Below are 15,177 nucleotides of genomic sequence, written 5' to 3'. Positions count from 1 at the left end.
ACAAAACTATATCCTTTTTTAAATATTTTTCAAGATTTAAAATAGCTACAAAATATTAATAAAACTATTTTTTTTTGTAATTTTCGTTTTTATATAAAGATAAAATATAAAGTAATATTTTTGCATTTTTTCCAAATTAAAATAACTACAAAACCTTAATAGAATTATATTTTTTTGTAATTTTCGAAATTATATAAAGTACAAAAATAAAGTGCAATTTTTGTATTTTTCAAGTTTATGAGAGATACATAAACTAAAGTTTATATATATATTTTTTGAAATTTTTCTTTTTGCAACGAAATAAAGTAAAAATAGTTAAAATAGCTATACTAGACCCAATTTCACATATTCACGCTAAAAATGTGAAAATTCTCGGGGAGGGTCAAAAATCACGTGCTTACAAATACTAGAATTAATTTTAAAAAGTAAAATAGATGTCTCTATAAACTCTACTTTTGTTTTGATTCTATTGCCCACAACAACATTGCATCATCCTCTTTTGGCTTCCGTCTGCTTACGAGATCCTGCAAGTCATTGGTTACATGAGCAGTTGCACCACTATCCAACCACCAGAAATTTAAAAGGAACATGAACAAGACTAGTTTCAATGCAGACAAAAGCCAAAAGATTATCTGGTTTCTTTTTCAGAGGACAACTAGCTTTCTTATGACCTACTTGTTTACAATCCTAGCACTTGATTTCGTTCTTAATTACAGCTTGAGGACCAAGAGAATTATGAGACTGGCCTTGGTTAATACCAGACATATTAGTATGATCACTATTACCACATGGATGATGAGACTGGCCATGTTTCTTTTTATGAAATTTGGGTCCACCTTTTATTTTATAAGAGGGATAATAGCTGATCTAGATGAACTAACAAGGTTCACTACACCCTCAACCTTCTCCTTTTGGATCCTCCCTTCCTCTACTACACAAACAGTAGTAAGTTCATCAACATTCTACTTATCTTTTTGTGCATTATAGGTTGTCTTAAGTTGGTTAAACTCCACAGGAAGGGACCTTAGAGATTGGTGAACAAGAAAATCATTGGTAATGGTTACACCTAAATTATTCAGTTTGGCAGCAATGTTAACCAATTTCATAATATGATCACGGACACTACCAACAAGGTCATACTTTATGGTAGATAGAGAATCAATCAGGCTACCTATCTCAGCTTTATCAAATTCTAGGAATTTCTGTCTAATGGCACTCAAGAAATCCTTTACATTTCCATTATCCTTAATTGCATATTTTATGTAATCACAAATGGATTTGTTCATGATCATAAGGCTCAATTTGTTAGCCTTTATCCATTTCTCATACTTACTCATTTCATCAGCAGTGCTAGTAGTTGTAGGTTCAACTTGTTTCTGTTCAGTCAATGCAAAGTCCATGTCCATCAAACCTAATACTATTTCAATATCCTGTTTCCACTTCTTGTAGTTGCTATTAGTCAGAGTTTCAATGAAATTCAACTTAGTAGTCATGTTGTTAACATCTTTATAAGCAAACAACACAAAAATTAGATAAATTTATGGACATGCATATATAAATCAAAAGAATCAAAGACATCCATTACACTCTTCCTTTGGGTGGAAGATGCAATTGTCTCCTCTTTTAAAAATCAATGAGTCTAAGGCATTCATTGCAGCATCATCTTTAGGCAAGAGATACAAAACCTCCTCCCCTTATTATCCAAGAGTACAAGGCATATATTATGTCCTTCCTTTAGGTAAGAGACATAAAACCTCCTCTAATAACAAATTATCTTTATTTATACACATGAGAATTCAAGATATTATGTTCCTCCTTTAGGTGGAAAACACAATATCTATTCTCATTAATTAATTTAGTATCACTAGTATCAAAAGGTAAATAACCTTCTATACTAGTGTACACTTTTCAAGGACAATTTAGACACGATTCATTGAGAATATTTCGGTGACTCCAATAAATAAACCAATTTGGTGGAAACTACTCATTAATCATAATTCTCAACCCATATGTTAAATGATTTCACATGTATATAGTATCAAGAACCTTTCAGTAACTCCAAATAAATAGACCACTTTGATGACACTATTTATTAATTATAAGCTCTTAGTTGTACACGTTAATACATGTGATAAAATAACACATATAATTTAAACCTTTCAATTTATTTCTTATATCAATTTTGAATCCATTTTCTGACTTAAAATAATATGAATAATTATAAATAAATAAAAAAGCAATCGTCGGAAGCTTTTCCTTGGTTATGTTAGGCATTATACCAAGAAGACAAATTTTGCTAAGAACCTTTGATGCCAAACCAAGTTGCAGCATCTTTAAGCCTTTTGAACATAAAAGTTTACTATTTCTTTGTAAAACTAGCTTCAAAATAATGTCACACTGCTCAATTTCCAAGCTGTGTGTAGGGGTTGTATTTATTTTATTAAAATAAAAGGTTAAACAAGTAAACATAATAGCCAAAATACCTAAAAGGTACATATTAATTCTTACATACACCTTTAGGTTTCAACAAGTAAACAATCGGATAACACCGAGAACCAACGAACAATCATCGTCAACCACCCTTTCATAATCAGGTTTAGAAATTATATTTAAATTCATAAAGAAAAGTGATGTTTAGAACCACAATTCAGTAACTTCTAATCAATTTAAGCGACCCAACAGTGTCAACAATTTATTTTGATGAGTCGAGCACTAAATCAGGTTTCGCACCGTCGCATCGAAGTATCAAACAACATTGCTCCACATATACAAATACGAATTCTTTACTCAAAATTAAATAACGATCTTAATCTCTAACTATGGTGACTCTGATATTAACTGTAAGATAATTAAATAGTAGCCATAACAGAGATTAAGACATAATTATACAGATATAAAATCATAATCTTGAGTTAAGAGTCTAAGAAAGCGTATCATTAAACTCCATGGATTCAGCAACGACAGCAACGACAACAAACGACGATTAAGCCTGAGACCAACTTCCACGATCCACTAGCTACGCGCTCTCACAGCACGTAGAACTTGACCGATATGACGTCTACCTTTACCACATATTCAAGAGGCAGAATACGCTAGGGTTTTCTAATAGCCAGGGAAAGGGGGTTAGCCTCTATTTATAAAGAGTACCTACCCATCACAGATTCACAGACCAATTGTTATTGGGCCTCACTTATCTACACACATAGTATTTAATACTATGCATTTTATTTATCCACCACTTGGATTGCGTCACTATCCTTTCATGCTATAATCAATTAACGCAAGTCCAAATTCCAACATGTGTATCTATTTTTTGTTCGTGGTTTCTTTTAGAAAACATGACAGAGCCCAGATGGTGATATATTATTTCTGTTTGATATCATGTGCTCGACAAGCTGGAAAACTGAACAGGAAACATTACTCCCTCCCAACAACTTTAATTAATTTTTTGGTTTTTTTTCTTTAGATATTACGAAGGAATTAACTTTTTTTTCTTCTAAAAAGTTGCCCTGAAATTAAAGATTCTTAGAGTATCAGTTATATTTCCAATGACAAATAATGTGTAGAAATACTAAAAGTTAATATGATTATTTTTATTTTTGATTAATATTAAAAGATAGATTTCTTAATATGTGCAAAAACATCCAAAAATTCAATTAAAATGAACCGGAGAGAATTGAAAAAAAAAAATAGAGGGGGGCGGGGCGATTTTTCATAGTGATCTGGTTAACTATACTAAATGTAGGATGTTTAATGAACTGCTTAAACTAATATAGCATGGTGTATTAGACTAGTAAGGAAAAAGAAGAAGTGAATCAACACTGTATATTACACAGATTTTCAGGTTACATATACATATTGAACAGTTCACTGCACAAACAATCTAGCTATTTTCAGGTTCGGACTCTCCGATAAGTTATAATAGTTTTGAGTAGGAGTGTCCAAATCGAACCGAAAAATTGCACCAAACCGAAAAATCAAACCAAACCGATTAAAAACCCCGACTAGGTTTAGTTTAACTTGGTTTGATATTGAGTAAAAAAAAACCCGAACCAAACCGACATATAAATATATAATTTTTATAAATATTTTTAAGACTTTATATTGAATTTTTGATATCCTCTCATGTGTTAACCTAGAAAGTGTACATTAACGAAAATTATTGTTAGACGACTAAGAAAATAACTATCATGTATTACTAAAAAAATTCTCTTATTAGAATATTTTAATAGATTATATGTTTGTCAATTTTTTCAATATTTACTAAACATATATTCACTTATCAAAACTTTATCTATAACTTTAACAAAGTAAGATCGGAATAATATCCATGTAACAAAAAAAAAATCCCGAAACACCCGACAAAACCGAACAATCCAAACCGAACCAACCCGGTCCATGTACACCCCTTGTTTTGAGGATGTGGTGTATGCCCATCTATGCACGGGCCCAATATAGTAAAAACGTTTTTGAGGGGAAAAAAGTTAGGAATTTTTACCTCCTATAGCAAAGGTTAACACCTTATTTATTTTAAATAAATACTATTTAAAAAAATTATATTCTATAGATATCTTTCAAGGTTTATAGCAAAATATTTAATTTTGGTTACCTCTTAGCCCTAAGCCACTAAATACGCTATTCAGTTACACTATTTTTTTCTCTCTCTACTTTGATACATCCCATTCTCTGAAAACACGATGCTCAATCTCAAAATTCCTTTCACCCATACTATTTTCTTTTCATTCCGATCAATTCTTACACCGAATATTTGAATTGTGATTTCTCTGTCATCACTACACTCTCTGAAGTCTCAAAACCACTTGAGTTTGCTATATATTCAAAGGTTAAAATGTTTATCTCTTTGTTCATTCTTCATCTGTTGGTTGCTGCCAATGTTAGAGGGCACGAGATCAAGAAAATGTTAGAGGGCACGAGATCAAGAAAGGAGATTTCTCTGTTAAGGTCACTAAAAGCAAATCAAATCCCTAACCAAATCACTAAAAACAGATAATGAAAATAAGAAGACGCGTGTTGTACCTTCAAATTTCAAAGGTGTCGCGTGTTGTACCTTCAAACGTTACTACGGCGGATTCGCTGGAAATTAGGATTTGTTCTTGAACAAAAACGACGGAGTTTGGGGCTGAGCAACTTATTTTCTGTTAATGTATTTCAATGTATTCATTGTCTTTTTTTTCCATTGTAATTCAATATATCTCGTTGTATTTCATGTATTTCATTGTATTCACTGTCTTTTTTTTCATTGTATTTCAATGTATCTCGTTATATCCCATGTATTTCATTGTATTCACTGTCTTTTTTTTTCCATTGTATTTCAATGTATCCCACTATATTCTATGTATTTCATTGTATTAACTGTCTCGCTATATGCCATGAACGTATTCATATGTTTTTTTTTAATTAATATAATTTATGTATTCAAATATATTATATAATTTCTCTGAAGGTTAGCTATGTTTTTGGGGTATTTTTCGGTTGAGAATCTTTTTTATAACTGAAAACACAAAATTTGTGTGTTATAATTAAGTTTGTTGAGTTCTATTAGGAGTCTATTATGTTAATTGATTCACTTTTCGTTTTAAAAATAGTGTAATCCCCTATTTCACGCCGTAAATACAGTCGAATACAATAATCTGTCCAGCTGTAATCTCATGTTTCACTCCATGAATACAATCGAATACACTCGAATACAACAACTGATTAGCTAGACTTCCCTGATTCACGCCTATTTTTGCTAATGTATTCATGAATACAATAGCTTAAATACATCTTATAACCACAGAAAAGGTATCTATAATCCGTAATATAGCAAATGGTATCTATAGATGGCTAATTACTACTAAAAGATAGTGCTTTATGAAAATTTCTCACAGGGAATTAATTAAAGAGAATCAACTTGCTAAAAAATCAAAATTTGTTCTCTGTGTAAGGGGATATTCAACCCAAAGAAACTTCAAATTAAAAGCCAATACATATCATGAAAATAGAAGAGACCAAATCCAGTATAAATCAAATAACATCCACTAATAAAAGAACAAAAACAACAAAAATTTGTTCAAAGAAACTCTTAGGAACATTCTGTTACTACAAATTATAATTTTTATCTCTTGGATCTCACAAACTCTTCTTCATAAGTCCAATAAATTAAGAGTTGCAGATTAGTTTTTATAAGAAGGGTTGATTTGCACAAAAAATGAAGTATTCTAATCTTTTTACCTGCAGTCAAGAAGTAGCATATTTAGTGGGGTGAAAAGGAGTCATAAGTAACGTAGTACATTTTAAAATTTAGAGAAAGGAAAAGAAATTTAGAGTAGTCTTGTAAAGAAGGAGCCCACCCTTCAAAATATCCTTTCATAAAATGAATAAATTTGTACTATATATAAGTGAGAAAGGCAGGAATGAACACAACTAAAATAGTGCTATTGTGTGCATCACGTGCAGTGCCGAGATATGATAATTTGAACATCAAACAGCATAAAGCCATAGAACTCCCATTGAAATATCTCTGGTTCCTTTCTTTCCACTAAACACATGCCAAATCATTTTCCACGTCCTATTCCAAATGCAAAATGTGCATAATAGACAAAACTATAAGACATCTAGCATGCGGAATCATCATCTTAAGACGTCATATGAGACTTCTGCATCAATTTTTCTCTCTTATAAAATACTTCATCAGCTGGAAAAGAAAGGAGAAACTTATTTGGATTTCAATAGTAATTTATCTTGTTCAATTATGGGATTGGTTTTATTAGGTTTAATTGTGGGACTTTAGCCATGAAGTTCGGGTTTTAAGCTTCTTGTATATTTTTCAAAAACTACAGTTTAACTAAGTAAATTAAAGTGTATTGAAGCTGAGAAGGAATATGGGGTCATGGTTTATGGATATGAATAGTTTCTGGTTCACTCCTTTACTGAAAAAGTGTTGCGACAAATTAATTGAAGAATAGTATTTTCTCAACATTTCCCTAACAGTTCCTTTATAGCTCAGAGTAGATTAATGTGCGATGTCTTGCTGCTTTTCTTTTTTACATTACCAAAAATATAAAAAGAAGCTAGCAAGGACAACTTCTTCTCATTTCAATCAAATTATAAAAAAACAAAGGAAATGATCTTCTATTTGAAACCGAAGCCATAAAACTATTGCATGTTCCTTCCAAAATAAATAACCAGAATGAGAAACCCAAGGAGCAAAGTGAAATCTTAGAAAAAGAGTAGCACAAAAAATAAGAGTCTTCATATAGCAGTTTACATATTTATTGCCTCATGAAAACCAGACTTGTCTTTTCAATCTTTTAGTTATACAGAAAAGAACCTTAGATTGAAATAAAGCACATGCTTGATAATGTTTGAATCTCTTCAAAAAATTAGCAAATAACAAAAATGCACTAAAATTTGAACTCAAAAGAATTAAAAGAGGTTCTTAGCGAGCAAAGTACCCCTTGTAATAGATGTAGCACCGAAAAGAGAGCTTGTGAATGTCTTTTGATCTTGCATCAACTTTCCTAACTCCTGCTTCTATTTTTTTAGGTTTTGGATCATGTGCAAGATTGTGAACTGAGTGGAGTTTATACTTTCCCAACTCCTGTCTCTTGTGCAGTTTATACTCTTCTCAATTTTCTATCTTTACCATTTAACCTCCAATTTTACATTATACAATTTGATGCACCAAATCATAGTGGAATGTCATTTAGCATTAAAAAGAACATGCGATTATCACTGAATGCAACGAAAAGATCATGCAGCTCTAACTGGCTTTCACCTGGCAGAAGGGTGCTAATTCTCAAAGCTACTCATCGAACTAAAGCTAACCAGAAATCTATAATGTACTCCTCCCTCCATATTCTGTTTATCCTTCCTTCACATCATTTTTAGTTTCATTTTGTTCAGTTAAAAATTCCTCAATCCTTTATTGAATTCTCAATTTTACTAAGATAATACAGACAGAATAAGAAAGATGAAAGGAAATAAGATGAAGAAAGAAAAGTGATGCATTGACGCTCACCTACAACTGCAATGTCTTTCCAGTTCACTCATTAAAGTGTCGAAAGTGGCGAATGAAGCTCACTGAAATTCATCAGAGAAGAAGGAAGAATAAAGTCATGTACCATTAAAAATTACATAAATAATGAAAATATATGGATGTAAAAGCTTAAATATAGAACATAGAGAAGAGTTACTTAGATTATAGAGAAAGGTCTGGCAATTCCAAGATAGGAAATAAATTCCACTTAATTGTCAAGTTCTCACTTCCGTAATAGGTAAATATTAACACTAAGTCACAAGGCAACAACTCAGTATCTAATGAGAATCAATAACTAACCAAACAAAAAATGCTTAAAAGAAATCCTTAGAGAAAAATGCTTAAAAGAAAATATTATAAAAAATGCTTAAAAGAACTAATTATGGGGCAATCTTGAAATGTCGATTCGTGAAACCATAGCACACTTCTTCCACATAATCACACATTCACGTGCGCAACCAAGGAAATTACGCAATAAATTAATTATTGTAACAGAAAAATACAACAGAAAAGGCATCTTAGCTATAATGCAACCTTTGAGAGGTTTTTTAACACGATCAAAAGTGTAATTATTGTTGAGCTAGCTAATTCAATCATCATTACATACCGAATAGAAAAATGGATCAGAAAAAGAACTCCATGCCACTTTGGATTGTATCTGATTTTCCCTGTTTATTTAGACAAACAGTATTACTACCGCAATAGACATAGGAAAATTAAATGCATTTCAAATAAATATAATGAACATTATTGCTCAGTATTTCTATCCAATAGGAATAAGTAATATACCTTTGGTGCTGCCGGATGATAGATCTCTGCCTTATAGATTACCTACAAGTAAAAAAGAAGTGAAATAAAAAAATTACAATAGTTGAGGCATATCGTCAAACATCTTTGCTGCATCCAAGTTCTTCCCTTTTCATTACTATTTTTTCTTTCTGATGGTAAATTCAGTGTACTTTTATAGAAGAATTTAAACATTCAACCACATGCATGTACAAAATTCAATAAGAGAACATGAAGAAAGAGCAAAGTCCATATATGAAAGAACCAAATAACAAAAATTACACTCGACTAACTAAAAACATAATAAAGCAAAAATACAAGGAGAATTTCAGAGGCAGAATGATGATTATAGATCAATATTATCTAAAAAGGATAGAATCGCAGGTTTAGATGTCCGTCGAGATATAACAGATAAAACTAAGCAAAATTCACAAATGCCACTAAAAACAGGAACCAAAATGTAAATGCATAAGACTACAACAACGTGGTTACCTCATGTTTGTACTCCTAAATCCTAATGCACAATCTATCGTCGTAGTGACATTTCTCTATTATTATTTGGAATTGGGCCTCCATAGCCTGTGCCTAAGTGACCCTTTATTTATTAGTAACAGAGAAGTGTAAGTAAGGAGAGCAAGGGAGAGAATGAGGAGATGGAATTAGGTATTAACCATTTAGTTCAGTGGGAGAGGTATGGGTACACGTGTTTGTAGAAGCAGTACACGTCTTGGAGTGAGAGAGGTAAAGGTATACAAACTAATCCGAGAATACAACTTTTAAGGCTTCTTGTACAATAACATCTAGCACATGTTCGTCCCATCAACTTCCACTTCTAAAATAAATAAAAACTAGATGGCCGGTGCCCGTGCTATGCAAGGACATATGCCCGACAACATTATGTTTGTGTCTGTATAGCCGGAAAAGTACTAAAAAGACTCAACACCGCAAATATATGTACTTGAGGCACATTCATCTTTGCTGGGTCTGGATCTTGACTTGGATCTTCCCTTCTTTGTCCTCGTTTGATTTTGAGGACGACCCCTCACAAACAGTGCTTCTCCTTCTCCGCCCTTCTGTTTTTCTCGCTTTCTTTGTTCATAGCTGTACAAAGCCGAACAAACTTCTCTGAGAGAAATTTCGTCATTTCCATGGAGTAGAGTAGTTTCAAGGTGCTCGTACTCATCAGGAAGTGACGCCAACAACATTAAGGCCAAGTCACCATCATCATAAGTTGTATCCATATTTTGCAAATCTGTGACCAACTTATTGAAACTGGTGATATGTTCATTCATCGTGGTACCAGGAACATAGGTGAAGTGAAACAGTCTCTTCTTCATGTACAATTTATTTTGACTGTTTTTCTTCAAAAATTTATCCTCCAGTGCTTTCCATAATTTACTTGCAGAAGTTTCCTTTGTGTATGGATATTTCTGCTCTCTAGCAAGGTAGGATCGAATGGTACCGCAAGCAACACGGTTGATAATTCTCCAATCTTCTTCTCCAATAACATCTGGTTTCTTTTCTTCAATGGCCAGATCTAGCCCTTGTTGAAAAAGGACATCTAGAACCTCGCCTTGCCACATCCCAAAATGTCCGGACCCGTCAAATATTTCGACCGCAAATTTCGCATTTGACACAATTCTTGTCATAAGCGAAGATGCCAATGATGACGTATTGTTGACACTTGATGTAGATTCTTCTTGTTTATTGTCTCCCATCTTTGACACAAATATTATTTAATAGCTGACGACACAAATCAAGATTATTTCCTTTCTGGTGTGGAAGATCAGACTAAGCTGCAACCACAGAGCATACTCAGACAGAACCTTGACTCAGTTACCAAGATAAATCTTTTCTGATGTGGAAGATCAGACTATGCTGCAACCACAGAGCATACTTAGACAGTACCTTGGCTCTGATACCAATTGTTGCGGAAGCCAAATGTATATAGTGTGAATAAGTCACAACTACTATACCAAAAATTATGACAGCCACCAAATAATAAATAAGACAATAAAGCAACAATAAAGGGAACACCAGAATTTACGAGGTTCGGCTAATTTTGCCTACTCCTCGGACACAACCAATATTTTATTTCACTTCAAAAATACAAGTGAAATAATACTAAAGAGAGAAGATACAAATGCCTTAAACAGATGAGAAGGCAAATGAGAGGTGTATTTAAATCCTAAACATTAAGCCTTCTTTTATAGGGGGAAAATCCCCCCAACTTTTGTTTTCCCACCGATGTGGGACAAACATTTTGCCAATTTCAACAGATAGCTCATGAACAGAAATTTATCAAGGTAATTGAAGGATAACATTAATCGAACAGACTAATGGTACAGAAAGTAGAGTCAAAGAGATCATAAGGAATCACCAGCCAACATTTGAGACTTCACTTTCCCTTTGTGACAGCAGGTCGGGCTGCCACCCAGCGAGATATTTCTTCAATATCTTTCATATTTATAGGTGACATTATGGTACAATATCAGTGATTCCTTTCAAATAGAGCACATGGCTAGAGTCAACATCTGTAGAAATTGAGGTCCTTAATCAAACGGTTGAAACATGGCAGAATGTAAACAAAGAATGACCCCAAATCCAAACGCTAATTGGGAAAAAAATATAACATGTTAGCACCTACGGAGACGGCCATGAAAAGCCAAAAGCATGGGCTATACCAGCGACAATAAGGTTGTCAGACTGAAGCAATGGGAAAAAACCAGGCAAAAGCATAACTCTAAGGCGCTTGAAGGGGGACTTGGAATTTCTCTGTCTTTTTCTTCTTAATCTCTATGCAAGGAAATATGGAACAAAATAAAAAGGTTAACTTTAAATCTCATTCTATATCAGTTAGTAAACAATATAACTTTTAACCTATGTGCACTGGGGAAGTAAATGAGTTAATACACATAATAAGATTTATAGTTCTAATCAAGTGAATAGGCAATAAGCAGATAACAGTAAAGAGAATACCTAATTCTAAGGACAATTCCTAGTTCTGGGTAATTACTAACTATAACAATCTCTTCTCAAGAATGCCTACTGATTTAAGAACAACAGGAAGTAAGCAGAATTAACAAGAAGAAAGAGCAAAAAGTATCAACACAAACTGTCCGTCTTATCGCTTATTATGGAGTTCCTCAGTAGGTGGTAGCTTTTTTTGTCGATTCAGCAGTCTAACTACGCAATAAAAATAGTCGACGAGCAACTATATTCAACCACATGATTAAGAAAGAGTGGTTTACTTTCTTGACGACACAAAGAGCAACATCACAACCACCAACACCAGCTTCAATAATAACCAAATTACCGGCTTCGTTTTGTTGAAATAAAAAAAAATACTCTATTTACAATACGAAAAGAAAGTACTTTTAATAATATTTTTATTTAAGGTGGATGGTGGGAGAGGTTGGAGTGGGTGGGGTGTGGTAGGTAAGGGTAGGGGTTGGGTTGTTGGGGTAGGGTGGTTTGGATGGGGTGGAGGGGGTATTGGTGGGGACGAGGAATAGGATGGAGAAAGTTGAAAAATAGTTTTAGAAAATGTTTTCTCTTCTTTTGATAGAGAAAAAAACATTTTCCTCCAATTAGTGAAAAATGAGTTCACCTGTAAAATATTTTTCAAAATATTTAAGCCAATCAAACATGAAAAAATATTTTCTTTCATACTGAACGCACCCTTAAGGATGCTAAATTTGATACATTAATATAGCAACTAATCCAACCTTCCAAATTTTAACGTAAAAATAGCACGGTATAGCCATTTTTTTGGACTGGTCATTCAAAAATAGCCAGCGTTTACGAAGTCAATGAAAAATAGCCACTATTTTGTTGCAACAGAGACCGGTCCATCATAATATACTGGAGTTCGGTGCACCTGTGTATGAACTCCAGCATATTATGCTGGACCGGTATACTTTGCTGACTCCAGTATAATATACTGGAGACTGGAGCACCGGTGGTCTAAACTCCAGTATATTATACTAGACAATTATACTTGCTGGAACTCCAGTATATTATGCTGGAGTTCTAGTGTACTTATGCTGGAACTCTATCATATTATGCTGGAGTTTCAGCATACTTATCCTGGAACTTCACTATAATATGCTGGAGTTCAAGCATACTTATACTGGAACTCCAGTATAATATACTGACGTATTTTCCAGGTTTTGAACAGTATTTTCGCTCAGATTTATCTTTACATGAAAAGTGGTTAAATTTCGATAACTTTTGAAACTGAGTTATTTTTGGACGACCAGTTGTAAATCAGACTATTTTTGAATTTCTCCCAATTTTAACGAGTTGGAGGGTGATATAAAGACTGACAGGTCAATTTGAGCTAAGCCCAATTTAAGTCGTTGAAGAGACAAGTCTACTTGAGGGGAGAAATTAAAAAATAGCCAGATTTACAAGTGATCATTCAAAAATAGCCACAGTTTTAGAGGTAATCGAAATTTAGCCACTTTTCATATAAAGATAAATCTGAACTAAAACACTGTTCAAAATTCGGAAAAATCCTCCAGCATAATATACTGGAGTTCCAGTATAATATACCGGTCCAGCATAATATATTGGAGTTTTGAGCACCGTGCTCCGGTCTCAAGTATATTATACTGGCTCCAGCAAAGTATACTGATCCAGCATAATATGCTGGAAGTTCATACACAGGTGCATCGAACTCCAGTATATTATGCTAGACCGGCCTTTGTTGCAGTAAAATAGTGGCTATTTTTCATTGACTTGGTAAACACTGGCTATTTTTGAATGACCAGCCCGAAAACTAGCTAGACCGTGCTATTTTAACCTACTTGAGCGACTAGCATAGCCCAAATCAGTTCAATTGAAACTAGCCTAGCGGACAATATCTGCTACACCTTACCTTAAGAATTAATCCAAATAGCCGTTCATCCAACCACTTAAACTAAAAATAGCCCGTAAAATATACATATAATTTATATATTATATGTATTTAATTATGTATAATCAATGTATAATCTATGTATATGGCTAGAAAAAGTAAACAATGAATATGGCCAACTATTTGTGTAAATATCCCAACTTTAAAGTCAGGCTAATCCAGAATGGTATACATAGATTTTACGTTGATTATACATATTATACATTCTCCATCTATTTTTAGTTTAAGTGGCTAGATAAGCAACTATTTAGGTTAAATCTTCAATTTGGTTGAAACTTCATATTTCCCCTGTTCTGAAAAATATACTCGTTTACTTATATATGGAGTTCTCTTGTTGATATCAAGGGGTAAAAATAGCATGGTGTAACCAGTTTTCGGATTGGTCATTCAAAAATAGCCTACGTTTACGAAGTCAATGAAAAATAGCCACTATTTTGCTGCAATAGAGATCGGTCCAACATAATATACTGGAGTTCGGTACACATGTGTATGAACTCCAGCATATTATGCTGGACCGATATACTTTGTTGACTCCCTGGAGCACCGGTGCTCCAAACTCCAGTATATTATACTGGACAATTATACTTGCTTGCTGGAGTTCTAGTGTACTTATGATGGAACTCCATCATATTATGCTAGAGTTCCAGCATACTTATCCTGGAACTCCAGTATAATATGTTGGAGTTCAAACATACTTATGCTGGAACTCCAGTATAATATACTGGCGTATTTTTCGGGTTTTGAATAGTGTTTTCGCTCAGATTTATCTTTAAATGAAAAGTGGCTAAATTTTGATTACTTTTGAAATTGGGCTATTTTTGAACGACCAATTGTAAATTTGGCTCTTTTTGAATTTCTCCCTATCTAGGGTGGTAAGCTGATCCTAAACCCATTTAACTCGCCCAACTCGTCCAGGTTGGGCTGCTCATTACCGCCCATTGTTGAACCCAGCCCATCTCAGTCTATCTAAAGTTGGGTCAATTTTTTGCCCAAATTTATTCATGAACAACTTTGTTAAAATATTTTCAAAATAATTTTTTTTATTTGACTATTTATGACCACTACAAAAGAAAAAAAAAACTTATTATGGTAATTAAATAATTCATAAGAAAAAACACGCATTAATTAAAACTTGGTAAGAGTTGCGTGGGTTGGGCGACAATCCAAATTTTAGCTCATCTTAACCTAGTCCATTTTAGTCCAATAACATTTATTGACTTAGCTTATTTTGACCCGCCCAAAATCACCTCAACATGTCAATTTACACCCCTATTGACATCCAACACATAAAACCCGCTGGCATAATAAGTTTTAGCTTGTTATGTTACGTTAAACTCTTTCTTCTTTTTTTTGGTTTCCCACCCGGTATCCGGTATTTGTATTGGAGCCCGACTATATCCGGATTCGCGCCGCGTAGGGCCTCATTCGG

The 15,177-nt window shown here is 33.5% G+C and overlaps 1 long non-coding RNA gene across 2 annotated transcripts; it reads right to left on the bottom strand.

Moving 5' to 3' along the window:
* Nucleotides 1-457: 457 nt before the first annotated feature.
* Nucleotides 458-9,474, bottom strand: LOC104213694 (uncharacterized). 2 transcript variants are annotated; one of them, XR_707724.2, is made up of 5 exons: nt 9,320-9,474; nt 8,831-8,872; nt 8,649-8,709; nt 8,024-8,085; nt 458-524 (listed from the first exon to the last, which is right to left on the bottom strand). It is a non-coding gene; the product is annotated as an uncharacterized lncRNA (long non-coding RNA). The 2 variants fall into 2 exon arrangements; XR_707722.2 differs by lacking the exon at nt 458-524 and adding an exon at nt 6,022-6,234.
* Between the last annotated feature and the right edge of the window lie 5,703 nt (nt 9,475-15,177).

The sequence above is a fragment of the Nicotiana sylvestris genome, chromosome 1 (assembly GCF_000393655.2).
Source record: "Nicotiana sylvestris chromosome 1, ASM39365v2, whole genome shotgun sequence".
Classification (NCBI taxonomy): domain Eukaryota; kingdom Viridiplantae; phylum Streptophyta; class Magnoliopsida; order Solanales; family Solanaceae; genus Nicotiana; species Nicotiana sylvestris.
Note: the sequence above shows the minus strand (reverse complement) of the source record. Positions and strands in the feature narration are given on the sequence as shown.